The sequence below is a fragment of the Pristiophorus japonicus genome, chromosome 9 (assembly GCF_044704955.1).
Source record: "Pristiophorus japonicus isolate sPriJap1 chromosome 9, sPriJap1.hap1, whole genome shotgun sequence".
NCBI lineage: Eukaryota > Metazoa > Chordata > Chondrichthyes > Pristiophoridae > Pristiophorus > Pristiophorus japonicus.
Window position 1 is genome coordinate 49,448,468 of NC_091985.1, and position 20,619 is coordinate 49,469,086.

The 20,619-nt window shown below is 44.7% G+C and overlaps 1 protein-coding gene across 2 annotated transcripts in view; it reads right to left on the reverse strand.

Moving 5' to 3' along the window:
• The window catches only part of LOC139273041 (tetratricopeptide repeat protein 7A-like), a 491,323-nt gene that overhangs the window by 432,752 nt on the left and 37,952 nt on the right, over nt 1-20,619 (reverse strand). The window contains exon 1 of one of the 2 annotated variants that reach the window (XM_070889338.1): nt 1,012-1,047. The exons of the other annotated variant lie outside the window; for it this stretch is intronic. The gene's annotated coding sequence lies outside the window, so the exon portion shown is untranslated. Of the gene's footprint in view, nt 1-1,011; nt 1,048-20,619 lie in introns of those variants that run through there. 2 annotated transcript variants of the gene reach the window in all.

Here is a 20,619-nt window from a genome sequence, read left to right on the forward strand (position 1 = left end):
AAAAAATTGGATATAAAAAGTTTCCTTTGCAAGATGTTCCTTTTATGACAATGCTGTGATACATGGATAGCTGTTACTATCTTGACACCATTACTATAAGATGCTCATCTTTACCACTCTCCCACAATCAAACAGTAGCCCAAGGCCCCTTCACCATGATTCCTCCCACCCTTACAATCAGATAGAGTCCTGAATGGACAAAGAACTTGAATGGACAAAGGTTTCAGGTTAACCCAACTCCTAAATACTATGGCCTTACAGCAACTGAGAATCGCCAGACATATTTCTGCTTTGTGGATGAGTTTTGGCTTGCAAATCAGACATTCCAGATGGTGTTAACCCCTTTTAACAACTGATGAAATAAAATTATGGAAAATTATTGTTTCTAAATACTGATTGCTTTCATCTTTGGCATGAAGCTGATGGGCACTCATTGTACAACAATAAATGCATCTTTTGCGGGCTGTGTTTGGAACTAAGAGTTATAGCTCCACCTTGTGGTGAAGAACCGTTTTTAAAAAAAAGTTGATAGTGATAACAAAAGTTCTGATAAAAGGTTATGCCAAAAACATTAATCTGTTTTTATTTCTTTACAGATGCTGTCTGATCTACTGTGTAATTCTAATACTTTCTGTTTTTGTTAATGAAGCATTAGCTTCTACTCGCTGTATGAAACAAAAGGTTGGCCACTAAAGCACCCATCTCCACCAGTGGTAAAAGGATTCCCATCTGGCCACTTGACAGTCTAGTTTTTGAGTGAACCATCTGGAAATTTAAGATGTAAACTGGATAACATTTTCTTTTTAAATTAACAAAACCAAAGACACTTAAACCCAAGAGAATATCTGGGGCAGGTCTGAAATTTGCAACACAAACATTCAGAGATTGTGAAACTCTTTATCAGCAAGCGTGAACCTACTCGATTACATTTCCCAACATGCCAATTATTGTGGCGTCTTAGCAAATCAAGCAATTTATGCAGTGTAATTTCAGCAGTGATGTGATACATACCATTTCAGGGCCTCGCCTCATCGCTGTGCTCTCATTGGTGAAACTAGCTGGGCATGCTGAAAAAGGGCAGAGAGCAGTGGACAGATAGCAAGATTAAGCAACATTTACAACAGAAATAAAAAGGATTTTTTTGTTTGCAAGAATAGTGTGGAATCTTTAAGCAAAAAGTGTACAATTTTCCTCCCGTGTGCATAAACGGAATATCTGCTGGCAACGAGCAGTGCTTGGTAGGGATTACAAGCAAAACAAGACAACAAGGAAATAGCCTCAGATGTCAGAGATGCAGCCTGTTTAAAAAAAAAAACTTTTGCATCAGCATGTGTTCTTTAATCATTTGAAGGTTGCAATACCATTTAATTATGCTTACACACACGGCAAGAGGATGAACAAGTTAAATCCTTAACAACGTGAAGCAGTGGAAACTGCACACAGCTGTTAAAAGTGTCTGAAAATTCCATCATTCTTCAAGATTATAAGTGCAAAATAATCAAAACTTCAATTTACAAATGCAATAAAATTCATTGTGATTTCAATTCATTCCAATTCTTCTCAATGCAACATCAAAAGCTCAAGAGATCACACAGTTATACAATTAAACCACCATCTTAAACATCTGGGGCAATTTACATTATAGCAATGTACACCCAACCAAGTGCACAAGCTAATATACATTATTTCCATCCTCTCCATTACACATGCATGATCCAAGCATAAAATTAATTGCCAAATGTGTTACATATTTCAACTGAATTTTCATTGGTAATTGCATTAGGAAAAAAATTCACCAAACAATTTTTCCCTGTAAGCATATAAAATTAACACAATTTCTTAAATTGCGATGTTATATGGATTTAAATCAAAAGGAAGACAGAGGCAAAGGAAGCAACAATCAATAATTTTTTCCATTTCTTGAGTGCTGATATACAACCCTGTAATTGTATTATACACTGGAAGCATCAAATCAAATACATAGTCTGTTGGTCTTCAGGGTACAGAGCAAGTAGGGTGAGAGGAGACTCATGTGGAGCATAAACACCGGCATGGACCAGTTGGGCCAAACTGTACTGTAAATTCTATGTAAGTATACTACATCCATAGGAATAAACTTTAGTGCCATTTTAGATCAATATGACTTCATGTGTGTATCAGTTGGGATCGATTTTGAAATAATTTACATTATTCAGATATTAAAGAGTTTAAATGTAATAATGGAAACATACCAACCTATGAAGTACAAATGGAGGGGACATCACGTGCATCACGCAAGTCTCAGTTTTATATGCTTGTCTATGAACATGAATCGGCACATTCTGGATAAAATGCAAATGATAAGCATTTCAACACACTGCTCAGTGTTGTCACAAGGCTTATGGAATCATACAGTTTTCGAGCACAGGAGGAGACCATTCGACCCATCACACCTATGCTTTCTCCTTACAAGATCTATCCACTTGGCCCATTTCTCCATATCTTTTAAATTACTTTTTCCAAGTGTTTATTCACTTCCCTTTCAAAAGCTATCTTGGTTCTACTTTTGGTTCTCAATACAGGCAACACTGCATAATATCTATCCTAAAATCTCCCTTTGTTCTTTTGGTGATTATTGTAAATTTAACTCACCGACCAGTAAAAATATTTTTTTCCTATTTGTCCGAACAAAATCCCTCGTAATTTTGAATAGAATGTTAGAGCATAGAAACAGATCATTCAGGCCATCAAGCCTACACCAAATTAAAATGGAAAATGCTGGAAATACTCAGATCAGGCAGCAGATCTGCGGAGAGAAAGAAAGTTAACGTTCTCTCTCCAGACATTGCCTGATCTGCTGAGTTTTTCCAGCATTTTCTGTTTTCATTTCAGATTTCTGGCATCTGCAGTATTTTGCTTTTGTATTAAGCCTATGCCAATGCCCCCCGCGCGCCCCCCATGAGCCAACTAGTCCAACTACTTTCTTGCTCACTGCCCATACCATCTGCCTCAAGCTACAAACCAGTTCCTCATAAAAGAATGGTTTGTGGCTGAGAATCACACGTTCTAACCAACGGTGTATTTGTCTACCCTCCTTCTTTCTTTTATTCTTTTTGTGATTATCTTCAAATTGTTGCCACTTCTTACATTCTCACCAACCCAAGCAAACAATCAATCACTGTTCACCTTATTGAAGTGGTCGTAATCTTTAAGGGTTCTATCTAGTCACCCTTAATCATTTCCACTTTAGTGAAAAAAAAGGCCCAACTTCTCGAGCCTTTCGTAACCCCAACTAAATCAACGATAACATCCCAGTCAGTCAATCTACAGTACGCCTTTTCCAGTGTTTTTATATTCCTCCTATAATGGGGTTTCCAAAACTGTATACAAAGCACAAGCTGCGGCCCATGGTCTTGTAGACGTTCATCTCCTTGTTTTGTGTTATGTCTTTAAAACTCTTATGAATGACTCCACGAGGTCTAGTATTGTACTTGAGCTTTGTGACCTTAGTCCCATTTATTGCAACTCCAGAGTGAGGCACAAGCAGGGTGGGCAAACTTTTATACTGGGGCCTGCACACCTGTGCAGGTGACCCTCAGGTCTCCCACCGCAGTGCCCTCTGGTGGCACACCTTATGTGACTATACAGTTAGTATACATGGTCTACATACATGACATCACTTCCCCCCAAAGTCTTTAATGCAAATTGACTCGAACATTGAAAGTGATCTGAGCTTTGCTCTTCCTGATTGACCATTGGAGGGCCGCTTCTAGCTTGGGTGGGTTGGTAGTGAGATTTGTTGCCAGTGGAGGTCCCAGTGGTTTCTGGTTCGAAACACAGAAACATAGAAAATAGGTGCAGGAGTAGGCCATTCGGCCCTTCGAGCCTGCACCACAACTCAATAAGATCACGGCTGATCATTCCCTCAGTACCCCTTTCCTGCTTTCTCTCCATACCCCTTGATCCCCTTAGCCGTAAGGGCCATATCTAACTCCCTCTTGAATATATCCAATGAACTGGCATCAACAACTCTCTGCGGCAGGGAATTCCACAGGTTAACAACTTTCTGAGTGAAGAAGTTTCTCCTCATCTCAGTCTTAAATGGCCTAGCCCTTATCCTAAGATTGTGTCCTCTGGTTCTGGACTTCAACATCGGGAACATTTTACCCACATCTAACCTGTCCCGTCTCGCCAGAATCTTGTATGTTTCTATGAGATCCCCTCTCATTCTTCTAAACTCCAATGTATAAAGGCCAAGTTGACCCAGTCTCTCCTCATATCTCAGTCCTGCCATCTCTAGAATCAGTCTGGTGAACCTTCGCTGCATTCCCTCAATAGCAAGAACGTCCTTCCTCAGATTAGGACACCAAAACTGAACACAATATTCCAGGTGAAGCCTCACTAAGGCCCTGTACAACTGCAGTAAGACCTCCCTGCTCCTATACTCAATTCCCCTAGCTATGAAGGCCAACATACCATTTGCCGCCTTCACCGCCTGCTGTACCTGTATGCCAACTTTCAATGACTGATGAATCATGACACTCGGGTCTCGTTGCACCTCCCCTTTTCCTAATCTGCCGGCATTCAGATAATATTCTGTCTTCGCGTTTTTGCCCCCAAAGTGGATAACCTCACATTTATCCACATTATACTGCATCTGCCATGCATTTGCCCACTCACCTAACCTATCCAAGTCACCCTGCAGCCTCTTAGCATCCCCCTCACAGCTCACACCGCCACCCAGTTTAGTGTCATCTGCAAACTTGGAGATATCACACTCAATTCCTTCATCCAAAGCATTGATGTATATTGTAAAGAGCTGGGGTCCCAGCACTGAGCCCTGCGGCACTCCACTAATCACTGCCCGTCATTCTGAAAAGGACCAGTTTATCCCGACTCTCTGCTTCCTGTCTGCCAACCAGTTCTCTATCCACGTCAGTACATTACTCCCAATACCATATGCTTTGATTTTGCACACCAATCTCTTGTGTGGGATCTTGTCAAAAGCCTTTTGGAAGTCCAAATACACCACATCCATTGGTTCTCCCTTGTCCACTCTGCTAGTTACATCCCAAAAAAATTCCATGCTGACTTGGACCGATCCTGTCACTGCTTTCCAAATGCACTGCAATTTCATCCTTAATAAATGATTCCAACATTTTCCCCATTACTGATGTCAGGCTAACCGGTCTATAATTACCCACTTTCTCTCTCCCTCCCTTTTTAATAAGAGGTGTTACATTAGCCACCCTCCAGTTCATAGGAACTGATCCAGAGTCGATAGACTGTTGGAAAATGATCACCAATGCATCCATTATTTCTAGGGCCACTTCCTTAAGTACTCTGGGATGCAGACTATCAGGCCCTGCGGATTTATTGCCCTTCAATCCCATCAATTTCCCCAACACAATTTCCAGCCTAATAAGGATATCCTTCAGTTCCTCCTTCTCACTCGACCCTCGGTCCCCTAGTACTTCCGGAAGGTTATTTGTGTCTTCCTTCGTGAAGACAGAACGAAAGTATTTGTTCAATTGGTCTGCCATTTCTTTGTTCCCCATTATAAATTCACCTGAATCCGACTGCAAGGGACCTATGTTTGTCTTCACTAATCTTTTTCCCTTCACATATTTATAGAAGCTTTTGCAGTCAGTTTTTATGTTCCCGGCAAGCTTCTTCTCATACTCTATTTTCCCCCTCTTAATTAAACCCTTTGTCCTCCTCTGCTGAATTCTAAATTTCTCCCAGTCCTCAGGATTGTTACTTTTTCTAGCCAATTTATATGCCTCTTCCTTGGATTTAACACTATCCTTAATTTCCCTTGTTAGCTACGGTTGAACCACCTTCCCCGTTTTATTTTTACTCCAGACAGGGATGTACAATTGCTGAAGTTCATCCATATGATCTTTAAATGTTTGCCATTGCCTATCCACTGTCAACCCTTCAAGTATCATTTGCCAGTCTATTCTAGCCAATTCACACCTCAAACCATCGAAGTTACCTTTCCTTAAGTTCAGGTCCCTAGTTTCTGAATTAACTGTCACTCTCCATCTTAATAAAGAATTCTACCATATTATGGTCACTCTTCCCCAAGGGGCCTCGCACAACAAGATTGCTAATTAATCCTTTCTCATTACACATCACCCAGATTAGGATGGCCAGCTCCCTAGTTGGTTCTTCGACATATTGGTCTAGAAAACCATTCCTAATATACTCCAGGAAATCCTCCTCCACCGCATTGCTACCAGTTTGGTTAGCGCAATCAATATGTAGATTAAAGTCACCCATGATAACTGCTGTACCTTTATTGCACGCATCCCTAATTTCTTGTTTGATGCTGTCCCCAACCTTACTACTACTACTGTTTGGTGGTCTGTACACAACTCACACTAGCGTTTTCTGCCCCTTGGTATTCCGTAGCTCCACCAATACCGATTCCACATCATCCAAGCAAATGTCCTTTCTTACTATTGCATTAATTTCCTCTTTAACCAGCAATGCCATCCTGCCTCCTTTTCCTTTCTGTCTATTCTTCACAAAATGCTGAATACCCCTGGATGTTGAGTTCCCAGCCTTGGTCACCCTGGAGCCATGTCTCCGTGATGCCAATTACATCATACCCGTTAACTGCTATCTGCGCAGTTAATTCGTCCACCTTATTCCAAATACTCCTCGCATTGAGGCAAAGAGCCTTCAGGCTTGTCTTTCTAACACACTTTGCCCCTTTAGAATTTTGCTGTAATGTGGCCCTTTTTGATTTTTGCCTTGGGTTTCTGCCCTCCACTTTTACTTTTCTTCTTTCTATCTTTTGCTTCTGCCCCCATTCTACTTCCCTCTGTCTCCCTGAATAGGTTCCCATTCCCCTGCCATATTAGTTTAACTCCTCCCCAACAGCACTAGCAAACACTCCCCCTAGGACATTGATTCCGGTCCTGACCAGGTGCAGACCATCCGGTTTGTACTGGTCCCATCTCCCCCAGAACCGGTTCCAATGTCCCAGGAATTTGAATCCCTCCCTTCTGCACCACTCCTCAAGCCACGTATTCATCTGAGCTATCCTGCGATTGCTACTCTGACTAGCACGTGGCACTGGTAGCAATCCTGAGATTACAACTTGTGAGTCTATGACTACTCCATTCTCCCCCCCACACAGAGATCATGCTAATGGCCTGTTACATGCAAGTTCATCACATGGGTTTTACATTTGTTGGGTGGATTACAGTTGCAGCTCTTTTTGTGTGGTACATTTACATGATCAGTACAAGTACATCAGTACAGGTACACAGGGACAGTCTAGTTCCAGCACGGCCGGATGAGATCCGGGTCATCTGGTGGCAGCGCAGTGCCCCATGCTAGTGGGTCTGTGGGCGAGGTGAGCTCACTTTGCTCGAGCTGCCGGAGCTCCAAGTGTCGGGCAGACCCAAAGACAGCTGATGTGTCTGTGACCTCCCTGTCCTTTTCGTTTGCACAGTGTCGCTGCTGCTCCCTGGGAAGCGGTCTGAGCGAGTGAGCATTTCATCTAAGCAACAGTGGGGCTGCCTCGTCTTGTCTAGCAGTTCGCAGGCGACTGCTGACTCGCTTTTCTTGAGGGCACCGTTGTGAGCACTCTCTAGTTTGGGATCCTAGCTGGTCCAGGTCCCATTCGGAGGAGCCGTTGTGGGCGACCCTTCATTCTTGGGCGACCCTTCGTTCTTGGGCATTGCTGTGGTGGCGAGTGGGTTTGTGGGCTGCGCCTTTTCCATCCAAGTGGTGGGCGACGGTAGCCGACTGCGAGCATAGGCACACGTGGGGACACTTTATGATACATCGGGGATGCAGGCTACAGCATTGGGTAGCCCGCTGGACCTGTACACGACCGTTGGCCAATGTAGCGGGCGAACACCTGATTGCAATTTGAACCCGACATCACTCAACATTTTGCTCATTACAGCTGGACTTTTACATTGGCTAACAATTTCAAGCAGTTCATTCAAAAATGGCGGGTTGCTGGCCCCCTTTAAAATGGCCTTACTACCTTTACTCCAATCGTCTTCCTTGCGTGGAACCATGTGTCGTTGCTCCATTAGCGCTGCGCCTCGTGGTTTGGACGCCATCGTTTCCCTGTCCATGATGTCGACTGCCGCGATCTTCTTTCCCAGGGATTCTGCAACTGAAGCTGGGAAGGCGCTCTCGGGTCCAATCTTCCTCCCCAGGAGTCCTACCACTAAAACCGGGAAGGTGCGTTCGAGTCATCTCGGCTGGATCATCGTCACGCAGTCGTGATGAGCGGTCTGTGCCTCGGGGGCTGTGCGGATCTGTTCTCCGGTGCCTGGTCCAAGCGAAGGTGGGGGCTTGCTCTGCCTCTGAGCACGGGGGACGTCGATCGCTGGAGGGATGAAGTCTTCCCTGTTCCAATGAATCTTCCCCATCCATCTTCTTCCAAGTAGCGTTGGTCCATCACCTGAAACAATCCACAATGGTAAATTGTGCACCGCGCCATCATGGGATACACTTACATCCGCACTACCAACAACTGATATTAGTGCCTTGGTGTAGGTGCGCAGCTTTGCCTGAACCGGGACCAGCTTGGGTCGTTCAGCTTGATCATTCCATAGCCTCTCAAAGGCTTCCTGGCTCATTACTGACTGACTCGCCCTGTGTCCACTTCCAAGATGACTGGAACGCCATTTATCTCGACTTCCATTATCACTGGAGGAAAATCTGTGGTGCAGGTATATACTCCATACACTTCGTCCTGGGACTGAGCTGCCTTTCTAGCCATCTCCTCGTAATCCACGCTGGATTCACAGCCATCTGCTGACTCCTCTTCCACATGGTGAGTCACAGCTCTTTTGCACATTCGCTGGAGGTGGCCCTTTGTGCTGCAGCCTTTGCAAACAGTCTCTGAACCGACACTGATGAGCCCTGTGATTATCTCCGCAACGCCAGCATGGTGCTACTCGACTTACAGATTCATGTTCAATAGTTCTGCCTGTGAAAGGCGCCTAACTATTTACAGTACTTGCCAGGTTTGAGTCCTGAGAGTGAGTCATCATCTGCTTGGAGCTGCAGCTTGAGGTCATGAACACCTGGCTGATGCTGATGGCCTTCTGCAGAGTGACAGTGGTTTCGGCAGACAGTAGCCTGTGAAGGGCCTCATGACTGATGCCAATTACGAAGATGTCCCGCAACGCATCGGCGAGGGATGCGCCGAATTCACACGTTCCTGCCACCTTCCTGAGGTCAGCAGCATACTTCGTGATTTCCTGGCCCTCGGGGCGGCGGTGTGTATAAAATCGATGCCTGGCCATGAGGATGCTCTCCTTTGGTTTGAGTTGGTCCCGAATTAGCACTTTCAGCTCCTTGTTTTCTCTGGTGCAAGCAAGTCCCTGACAAGGTTGTAGACCGCGGGCCCACAACTGGTCAACAGGATAGCTCTGCGGTTATCTGCCAGCATGGCCGGATCATCGTCTACCAGGTCGTTTGCTATGAAATATTGGTCGAGCCGCTCCGCAAAGGCTTCCCAATCTTCACCCTGTGAGAACTTTTCTAATGCACCTAATCATTTTTGAGTGAAAGTTCGTAATCTCGTCGCCTGTTGTTATTTCTTTAATACTCTTACGAATGACTCCATTGTACTTGAACTGTTGTGACCTTAGTCCCATTTATTGGGCCCAAGTTTTGGCCTCAGTTGCTCCTGATTTTTTGGAGCAACTGGTGTAGAACGGAGTATCTTAGAAATTCAAATTCTCGGCATTTAGTTTGCCCCAGTTCTAGTCAGTTAGAACAGTTTCACTTTGGAACAGAATTTTTTTTCAAAAGGGGGCGTGCCCGGCCACTTACACCTGTTTTCAAAGTTTCGGCAGTGAAAACTTACTCCAAACTAACTTAGAATGGAGTAAGTGAAGATTTTTGTACACTGGAAAAAACCTTGTCTACACTTTAGAAAATCAGGCGTAGGTTACAAATCAGGCGTACGGAATGGGGCGAGGGGGGGTTTAAAGGGAAGTTTACAAACATTAAACACTTCAATTTTACAAAAAGAATCATCATCAATAATAAATGATAAATGCATCAATAAATCAATAAAAAAAATTAATAAAAAATAATTATTTTTTTTAAATCAATAAATAAAACATTTTCTATTCACTGACTGCAGCACCGGGAGTCCTCCAACAGCGTTCTGGGACGCCCCCCCACCCTCCGCCTCCGCCCCGGTATGTCTCTGTTAGTGTCTCTATCTCTCTGTCTGCCTCTGTGTGTCTCTCTCACTCTCTGTCTGTCAGTGTCTGTGTTTCTGACAGCGAGGGGTGGAGGGGTGGAGGGGAGAGGGGAGAGGGGAGAGGGGAGAGGGGAGGGGGTGCAGTGGGGGGGAAGAGGAGGGAGGGAAGGGAGGGAGGGGAAGGGAGAGAAGGGAGGGAGGGGAAGGGAGAGAAGGGAGGGAGGGGAAGGGAGAGAAGGGAGGAGGAGAGAAGGGGGCGGAAGAGAGAGAGAGAGAGAGAAAAAGAGAGAGAGAGAGAGAGAGAGAGAGAGGGGCCGGGCCCGGCTGGGCCCAAGACTTCGAGCTTAGACTTACCGGATTGACAGGTAGGTGGCGTCGGGTCCGGGGGGGGGGAGTCGGGAGCGCAGATCGGGGCGGAGGGTCGGTCGGTCGGGGGGGGAGAGCGGAGATCGGTCGGGAGCGGAGGTCGGGTCGGGTGGGGGGGGGGGGTGGGGAGCGGGAGTCATAGAAACATAGAAACATAAAAAATAGGTGCAGGAGTAGGCCATTCGGCCCTTCTAGCCTGAACCGCCATTCAATGAGTTCATGGCTGAACATTCAACTTCAGTACCCCATTCCTGCTTTCTCGCCATACCCCTTGATCCCCCTAGTAGTAAGGACCTCATCTAACTCCTTTTTGAATATATTTAGTGAATTGGCCTCAACAACTTTCTGTGGTAGAGAATTCCACAGGTTCACCACTCTCTGGGTGAAGAAGTTCCTCCGCATCTCGGTCCTACATGGCTTACCCCTTATCCTTAGACTGTGACCTCTGGTTCTGGACTTCCCCAACATTGGGAACATTCTTCCTGCATCTAACCTGTCTAACCCCGTCAGAATTTTATATGTTTCTATGAGGTCCCCTCTCATTCTTCTGAACTCCAGTGAATACAAGCCCAGTTGATCCAGTCTTTCTTGATAGGTCAGTCCCGCCATCCCGGGAATCAGTCTGGTGAACCTTCGCTGCACTCCCTCAATAGCAAGAATGTCCTTCCTCAGGTTAGGAGACCAAAACTGTACACAATACTCCAGGTGTGGCCTCACCAATGCCCTGTACAACTGTAGCAACACCTCCCTGCCCCTGTACTCAAATCCCCTTGCTATGAAGGCCAACATGCCATTTGCTTTCTTAACTGCCTGCTGCACCTGCATGCCAACCTTCAATGACTGATGTACCATGACACCCAGGTCTCTTTGCACCTCCCCTTTTCCTAATCTGTCACCATTCAGATAATAGTCTGTCTCTCTGTTTTTACCACCAAAGTGGATAACCTCACATTTATCCACATTATACTTCATCTGCCATTCATTTGCCCACTCACCTAACCTATCCAAGTCGCTCTGCAGCCTCACAGCATCCTCCTCGCAGCTCACACTGCCACCCAACTTAGTGTCATCTGCAAATTTGGAGATACTACATTTAATCCCCTCATCTAAATCATTAATGTACAGTGTAAACAGCTGGGGCCCCAGCACAGAACCTTGCGGTACCCCACTAGTCACTGCCTGCCATTCTGAAAAGTACCCATTTACTCCTACTCTTTGCTTCCTGTCTGACAACCAGTTCTCAATCCATGTCAGTACACTACCCCCAATCCCATGTGCTCTAACTTTGCACATCAATCTCTTGTGTGGGACCTTGTCGAACGCCTTCTGAAAGTCCAAATATACCACATCAACTGGTTCTCCTTTGTCCACTCTACTGGAAACATCCTCAAAAAATTCCAGAAGATTTGTCAAGCATGATTTCCCTTTCACAAATCCATGCTGACTTGGACATATCATGTCACCTCTTTCCAAATGCACTGCTATGACATCCTTAATAATTGATTCCATCATTTTACCCACTACCGATGTCAGGCTGACCGGTCTATAATTCCCTGTTTTCTCTCTCCCTCCTTTTTTAAAAAGTGGGGTTACATTGGCTACCCTCCACTCTATAGGAACTGATCCAGAGTCAATGGAATGTTGGAAAATGACTGTCAATGCATCCACTATTTCCAAGGCCACCTCCTTAAGTACTCTGGGATGCAGTCCATCAGGCCCTGGGGATTTATCGGCATTCAATCCCATCAATTTCCCCAACACAATTTCCCGGCTAATAAGGATTTCCCTCAGTTCCTCCTCCTTACTAGACCCCCCGACCCCTTTTATAACCGGAAGGTTGTTTGTGTCCTCCTTCGTGAATACCGAACCAAAGTACTTGTTCAATTGGTCTGCCATTTCTTTGTTCCCCGTTATGACTTCCCCTGATTCTGACTGCAGGGGACCTACGTTTGTCTTTACTAACCTTTTTCTCTTTACATATCTATAGAAACTTTTGCAATCCGTCTTAATGTTCCCTGCAAGCTTCTTCTCATACTCCATTTTCCCTGCCCTAATCAAACCCTTTGTCCTCCTCTGCTGAGTTCTAAATTTCTCCCAGTCCCCAGGTTCGCTGCTATTTCTGGCCAATTTGTATGCCACTTCCTTGGCTTTAATGCTATCCCTGATTTCCCTAGATAGCCACGGTTGAGCCACCTTCCCTTTTTTATTTTTATGCCAGACAGGAATGTACAATTGTTGTAGTTCATCCATGCGGTCTCTAAATGTCTGCCATTGCCCATCCACAGTCAACCCCTTAAGTATCATTCGCCAATCCATCCCAGCCAATTCACGCCTCATACCTTCAAAGTTAGCCTTCTTTAAGTTCTGGACCATGGTCTCTGAATTAACTGTTTCATTCTCCATCCCAATGCAGAATTCCACCATATTATGGTCACTCTTCCCCAAGAGGCCTCGCACAACGAGATTGCTAATTAATCCTCTCTCATTACATAACACCCAGTCTAAGATGGCCTCCCCCCTAGTTGGTTCCTCGACATATTGGTCTAAAAAACCATCCCTTATGCACTCCAGGAAATCCTCCTCCACCGTATTGCTTCCAGTTTGGTTAGCCCAATCTATGTGCATATTAAAGTCACCCATTATAACTGCTGCACCTTTATTGCACGCACCCCTAATTTCCTGTTTGATGCCCTCCCCAACATCACTACTACTGTTTGGAGGTCTGTACACAACTCCCACTAACGTTTTTTGCCCTTTGGTGTTCTGCAGCTCTACCCATATAGATTCCACATCATCCAAGCTAATGTCCTTCCTAACTATTGCCTTAATCTCCTCCTTAACCGGCAATGCTATCCCACCTCCTTTTCCTTTTATTCTATCCTTCCTGAATATTGAATACCCCTGGATGTTGAGTTCCCAGCCCTGATCATCCTGGAGCCACGTCTCCGTAATCCCAATCACATCATATTTGTTAACATCTATTTGCAGTTAATTCATCCACCTTATTGCGGATACTCATTGCATTAAGACACAAAGCCTTTAGGCTTGTTTTTTTAACACCCTCTGTCCTTTTAGAATTTTGCTGTACAATGGCCCTTTTTGTTCTTTGCCTTGGGTTTCTCTGCCCTCCACTTTTCCTCATCTCCTTTCTGTCTTTTGCTTTTGCCTCCTTTTTGTTTCCCTCTATCTCCCTGCATTGGTTCCCATGAGTCAAGTCGGGTCGGGAGGAAGCAGGAGCTGGCCGTGGGAGGCAGCCTTATGCACACAGCCCAGTGAGGCCATTCGTCCAGGGATAGGGGCTGCGTGCTTCGGGCCCCTCCCAGTTTTGGGCGCCTGGAGCTACTGCACATGCGCGCCCACTGTAGCGTGCCTGTGCAGAGGTCCCGGCACTGTTTTCAGCGCAGGGACCTGGCTCCGCCCCCTTCAGCTCATGCTGCGCCGCGCCGAGCTGCAAACGACCTGCAGGGAGCCGGAGAATCTGGAAGTTTTTTTTAGGCGCACTTTGTGGCGCAAGAAATGGGCGTCCAGGTCGGGGCTGCGCCGTTCTAGACGCGGCCCGAAACTTGGGCCCATTGTAACTCCAGAGTGATGCACAAGCATGGTGGGCAGCCTTTTATACTGGGCCCTGCACACCTATGCAGGTGACCCTCAGATCTTCCACTGCAGTGCCCTCTGGTGGCACACCTTATGTGACTATACAGTTAGTATACATGGTCTACATACATGACATCTTGTATTCTATGCTGCTAGATTAAAAACAAAGGACTGTTTCTTTTTTTAATGACCTCATCTATTTGTGCTGCCATCTTTATTGATGTGTGTATCTGCACACCAAGATTCCTCTGCTCTTCCACTCCATTTAAAATCTTATAATTTAAAGGTGCATTTCCTTTCCTTAATTCAAAATGTATTATTTCACATTTTTTCTACATGAAACTGCATCTGCTAACTATCTGCCCACCTTAATCACAATATGTCAAACTCCCTGGTATATACAGCAAATGTTGATATTTTCCCCTCAATTGTTAAATCTTGACCATTTCTGTATAAAGTAACAGCCCCAACATTAAAACTGTTGAAACACCACTCACTTTCACTATTACCAAGAACTTCCAACCCTTTGTTTTCTGCCCTCCATCCCTCTATTGAAACATAGAAATCTACAGCGCAGGAGGAGGCCATTTTAGCCCATCGTGTCCGGGTCGGCTGATAGAGCCACACGGCCCTCGGTCAGCAGCCCTGAAGGTTACATATAAACCTATGAACAATGAACAATGAACGGCGGACAGGTAAAGAGCATCCAGCCCAACCTACACAAGTGCGATACCCCATGTATTGCAACATTTTACACTCCACCTGGAGCCATGCGATCTCCTGAGAGAGGCAAAGAGATTAAAACCCAGGCCAATTGGGGAATAAATCTGGGAAAATTCCTCTCCGACCCATCCAGGCGATCAAAACTAGCCCAGGAGATAACTCTGGCCATATTGATTCCCTGAAGTACTTACCATCGTATCTGCACCAGCAAACAAGAGTTAATCAAGTCTGTTCCCACTTACCAGCTCTAGGTCCGTAACCATGCAGTTTACGACACTTCAAGTGCCCATCCAAGCACCTTTTAAATGTGGTGAGGGTTTCTGCATCCACCACCCTTGCAGACAGTGAGTTGCAGACTCCCACAACCCTCTAAAACTATGCCCCCTCGTAACTGATCCCTCCACCAAGGGAAATAGGCCCTTGCTATCCACTATATCCAGCCCCTCAAAATGTTATACACTTCAATGAAGTCTGCCCCTCAGCCTCCTCTGTTCCAAGAAGAACAAACCCAACCTATCCAATCTGTCCTCATAGCTAAGATTCTCCATTCCAGGCAGCATCCTCATAAATCTCCTCTGCACCCTCTTCAGTGCAATCACATCCTTCCTATAATACAGCGACCAGAACCGCATGCAGTATTCCAGCTGTGGCCTAACCAGCGTATTATACAATTTAAGCATAACCTCCCTGCTCTTGTATTCTATGCCTCGACCAATAAAGGCAAGCATTCTGTAAGCCTTCTTAACCACCTTATGCACCTGGCCTGCTACTTTCAGGGATCTGTGGACAAGCACTCCAAGGTCCCTTTGTTCATCTACACTTCTAAGTGGCCCACCATTTAATGTGTATACCCTTTCCTCATTAGCCCTCCCCAAGTGCATTACCTCACACTTCTCTGAATTAAATTTAATTTGCCACTGTTCTGCCCACCTGACCAGTAGATTGATATCCTCCTGCAGTCCATGACTTCCTTCTTCATTATCAACCACACAGCCAATGTTATTGTCATCTGCAAACTTCTTAATCATACCCCCATATTCAAATCTAGATCATTGATGTATACCACAAAAATCAAGGGACCCAGTACTGAGCCGTGTGGAACTCCACTGGAAACATCCTTCTAGTCACAAAAACATCCATCAACCATTACCCTTTGCTTCCTACCTCTAAGCCAATTTTGGCTCCAACTTGCCACTTTGTCCTGGATCCCATGTGCTTTTACCTTCATGACCAGTCTGCCATGTAGGACCTTATCAAAAGCTTTGCTAAAGTCCATATACACTACATCGTACGCACTACCCTCATCGACCCTCCTGGTTACCTCCCCGAAAAATTCAATCAGATTAGTCAAACACGATCTTCCCTTAACAAATCAGTGTTGACTGTCCCTAATTAACCCTTAACCTTTCTAAATGTAGATTTATCCTGTCCTTCAGGATTTTTTCCAATAATTTTCCCACCACAATTACCCGGTCCATCTCGTTCTCCTTTCTTAAAACAAGGGTACCACCAGCACTTCCAGTCCTCTAGCACCATGCCCAGATCCAAAGAGGACTGGAAAATGATGGTCAAGGCCTCTGCTATTTCCTCTTTTGCTTCACTCAACAGCCTGGGATGCATTTCATCCGTGCCTAGGGACTTATTCACTTTCAAAGCTGCTAAACCACTTAATACCTCCTCTCTCACTATGTTTATCTCATCCAGAATTTAACACTCCTCCTCGATAGCAGTATCTGCATTGCCCCTTTCCTTTGTGAAAACAGACGCAAAGTATTCATTAACATACCCACATCTTTTGCCTCCACACACAGATTACCCTCATGGTCTCTAATATGCCCTATTCTTTCTTTAGTTACCCTCTTGCTCTTAATATATTTATAGAACATCTTTGGGTTTTCCTTGATCTTACTGGCCAAGAATTTTTCATGCTCCCTCTTAGCATTCCTAATATCCTTTTTAATTTCACCTCTGAACTTCCAATATTCCTCCAGAGATTCTACAGTATTTAACCGTCGGTATGTGAAATAAGCTTCCCTTTTTTTCTTTATCCTCCCCTGTAAGTCCCGAGACATCCAGGGGGCTCCAGAATTGTTATTCCCACCATTTTTCTTTAAGAACACATGTTTGACCTGAGCCCTCAGGATCTCCTCCTTGAATGCCTCCCACTATTCCGACACTGATTTGCCTTCAAGTAGCTGTTTCTAGTCCACTGTGTCCAAATCACTTCCCAACTTAGCAAAGTTAGCTTTTCCCCCAATTTGGGACGTTTATTCCTGGTCTATCCTTGTCCTTAGCCACAACTACCTTGAATCTGACTGAATTATGGTCACTGGCACCCAAGTGCTCTCCCACTGAAAGCCCTTCCGCCTGCCCAGCTTCATTTCCCAAAACTAATTCCAGAACCGCCCCCTCTCGTGTTGGGCTTGTTACATACTGACAAAAAAGGCTCTCTTGAATGTATTTTAGGAATTCCGCACCATATTTGCCCCGATCAATACTAGGGTAGTTGAAATCCCCTACTTTACTGCCCTATGGTTTTTGGACTTCACAGCAATTTGTTGACATATTTGCTCTTCTATCTCCCTCCCACTATTTGGGGGTCTATAATACAGGCCCTGCAGTGTGATTGCCCATTTTTTATTTTTGAGTTTGACCCATATGGCCTCATTTGACGATCCCGCTAACATATCAACCCTCCTCACCATTTTAATAATTTCTTTAATCAATACCGCGACACTCTGCCTTTTTACCCCCCCCCTCTCTGTCCGGTCTAAACATCCTGTAACCAGGAATATTGATCTGCTAAATCTGCCCCTCTTTCAGCTATGTCTCTGTAATGGCTATAATGTCATTCTCCCAAGTGCTCTTAGCTCATCCGCCTTATTCGCTATACTCCTTGCATTGAAGTATATACCATTTAGCACAGGAAGACCTCCTTGATTACTACTTACAAACCCTTGTTTCCTCTGTCTTACAGATTCACTTTCTACATTCTTGCTTTCCAATTTCAGCTCGACTTCCTTCCCTCTTGAATTTGTTCTCAGGTTCCCATTCCCCTGCCAAGTTAGCTTAAAATCTCCCCAACAGCACTAGCAAAACTTACCATGAGGATATTGGTCCCGGCGCTGTTGCGGTTTGTACAGGTCCCATCTCCCCCAGAAGCAGTCCCAATGACTCAGGAATTTAAAGCCATCCCTCCTACACCAACTCTCCAGCCACATGTTCATCCTCCCTATCCTTCTGTTCTTGTACTCATCAGTGCGTCCGACAGGCAAACACACACCACCCACACACCACACCACACACATCTGGTGATCACCCACTTCCCCTCTGCCTGCATGCTTTTAAGCTGCGGGGTGACCTCCTGAAACGTGCTATCCACATAGCTCTCAGCCTTGCGGATGCACCGTAGTGACTGCAGCCGCTGCTCAAGCTCCGAAACACGGAGTCAAAGTGGATCGAGTTACAATTTGCAAAGTCAGTGAGACCTTGGGACGGGCGCTTCCAGTTACATATTCCTGTGAAACTTCAGGGTGTGGCTTATCCTCCAAGGGGACCAATCAGAAACAAAGGGTGGAGCATGTTGGCCATTTTTGCAGTACAAATAAGCACGTCCCCGATTTAACATATCAGGTTTGAGTGAGTTGTCTACCTTACATTTGAGTAACTTATTTAGTACCAGCTCGCTTTGAATAATAACCTGCACTAACTATAATGTACCCATTTCTGGTGGTTTTAAAATGTCAATAGCATTTGAAAACAGAAGCAAAGTACTTATTTAATATTTTTGCTATTCCTCGTTCTCCACTACAAGTCTCCCTCCTTCATCTTGGCCCCAATCTTCACTATCCTCTTGCTACTAATGTGCCTTTAAGAATGTCTATTTATCAGCCTTCATATTCTTTGCTAATTGTCTCTCCTTATCCTTATCCATTCCCCTTTCTAATTTCCCTTTTATGTTACTTTTCCAAATTCTTCATATTTGTACTAGCTTTCTTTTTTATTTTATGTTCCAAATATTTTTTTGTATAGATTTAAGTTTGATCTAATCTCTCTATTCATCCATGAACCCTAGCCTTTAATACAATTGTCTTTCTCCCTTACGAGGATATATATTTGATTGTACCCTTGCCAATTTTCCTTCCATTTAAATTGGTTCCTATTTATTTTGCTATAATCTGCTCTTTTGAGTCAATTACCCTGTCCTAGACTTTTATTTTCATGTTTCTATTCTTACACGGATCCTTATGTGCCCCTATCTTTAGATCACCTACTTGTTCTGCTTCACTACCGAGAACCAGGTCAAGCAGTACTTCTTTTTTTGTTGAAACAACAGACTGAAAAAAATGTCTTTGACTGCAAAGAAAAAATTGAATTACCAGTTAGGAAAACCTACCAATTAAAGGAATTGAGCCAATTGAAGCTCCAAAGGGTTGTTGAAAACGATTTAGTCCATTTTTTCCGTCAGTAAGTGAAATTTCAAATGCACGCCATACTTAAATGCAGTCTGTAGTTTATTCAGTAGGGACTCTTAGAATTAAAAAGTCGAATATAGGGTACATCAATTCTGTGCATGAGTTTTGTGTGTGCCCTAAATGTAACAACTTTAATGGATTTGATGTTTCTACTAACAATCCTCCTTGTAGAAGAATTTTGGTGAAACTGTAATATTTGCACAATTCCCTCTGCTTGGTTCTTTGCAGTGGCATTTAAATGTTAAAAATAAATATTCCTGTAACACAACCACCACAGGTTTAAAAAAGGCAATAATTAAAAACAAAATAAGATTTGTAACATTAACAAAAATAATGGGCCAGATTTTGCCGTTAGCGGCGACCGAAAGGTGCCCCTCATTTGTCAGACTTGCACTTGCCCACAGACTTTCTATGGAGTTTTGCACAGCAAGTTGCTATCAGCGGGACATCCAAATTGTGTGATGCCCTCTACTACTACTACGAGGCAGTCCCTTGTGACGAGGATGATGCTCTTCACACCAAATAAAGATAGGCTCACAGGTGTTACAATGAGTTACATCTTAAAGGGTGGAAGATGCCTGTGTGTGGATTTTTTTTTAAAAAACATGTGGTGACCGTTGCACACAAGCCACCACACGGGCTTGACAGCGCTAGGTCTTGGTCCAATGGCGAGGTTTGACGAAGATGACTAGAGACCAAGCTCCGTTGCGCCTCCCCTGGGCCCCGACACCACTGCTGTTAAATGCTGCGCTGCTCCTGGGCCACAAACCCTCTGTTGTTATATGCAGCATTGCTCCTGGGCCACAGCCCCGCCGCTGTTAAATGCTTCACTGCCCCCCGCTGGGCATCCAACGCCGCTCCCTGTTGGGCATCTAACGCCGCACCTGTTGGGCTCTGCTCTCAGCCCCTCGCTGAGATCTAGGCCCACAGGAGCAGAGGTCGAGCCCAGCAAGGGGCTGAGATCCGATGCCCTCTACAGGATGCATCAGTAACATTTTGTCAACCCACAATAGAATGCTTGTCTTCAACCTGCAATAGTATCTATTTGTTTGATTTTCACAATTATTTCGAGAAAAAGTTTATATTGCATGTTTTTTTTAAACGGAGGGGCACCTGTCTAGCACAAGAGAAACAGGAATTGACATAAACAGAGACCCACATTAAACATGACGGGCAGTACTGATTAAACATCTGTGACAGCTTTTGTCTATGTTCGAATTTTAACGGAAAGAACAAATTGTGCCTTTATGCATAACAGTACTTCAGTTTTTGATTTATTTGATT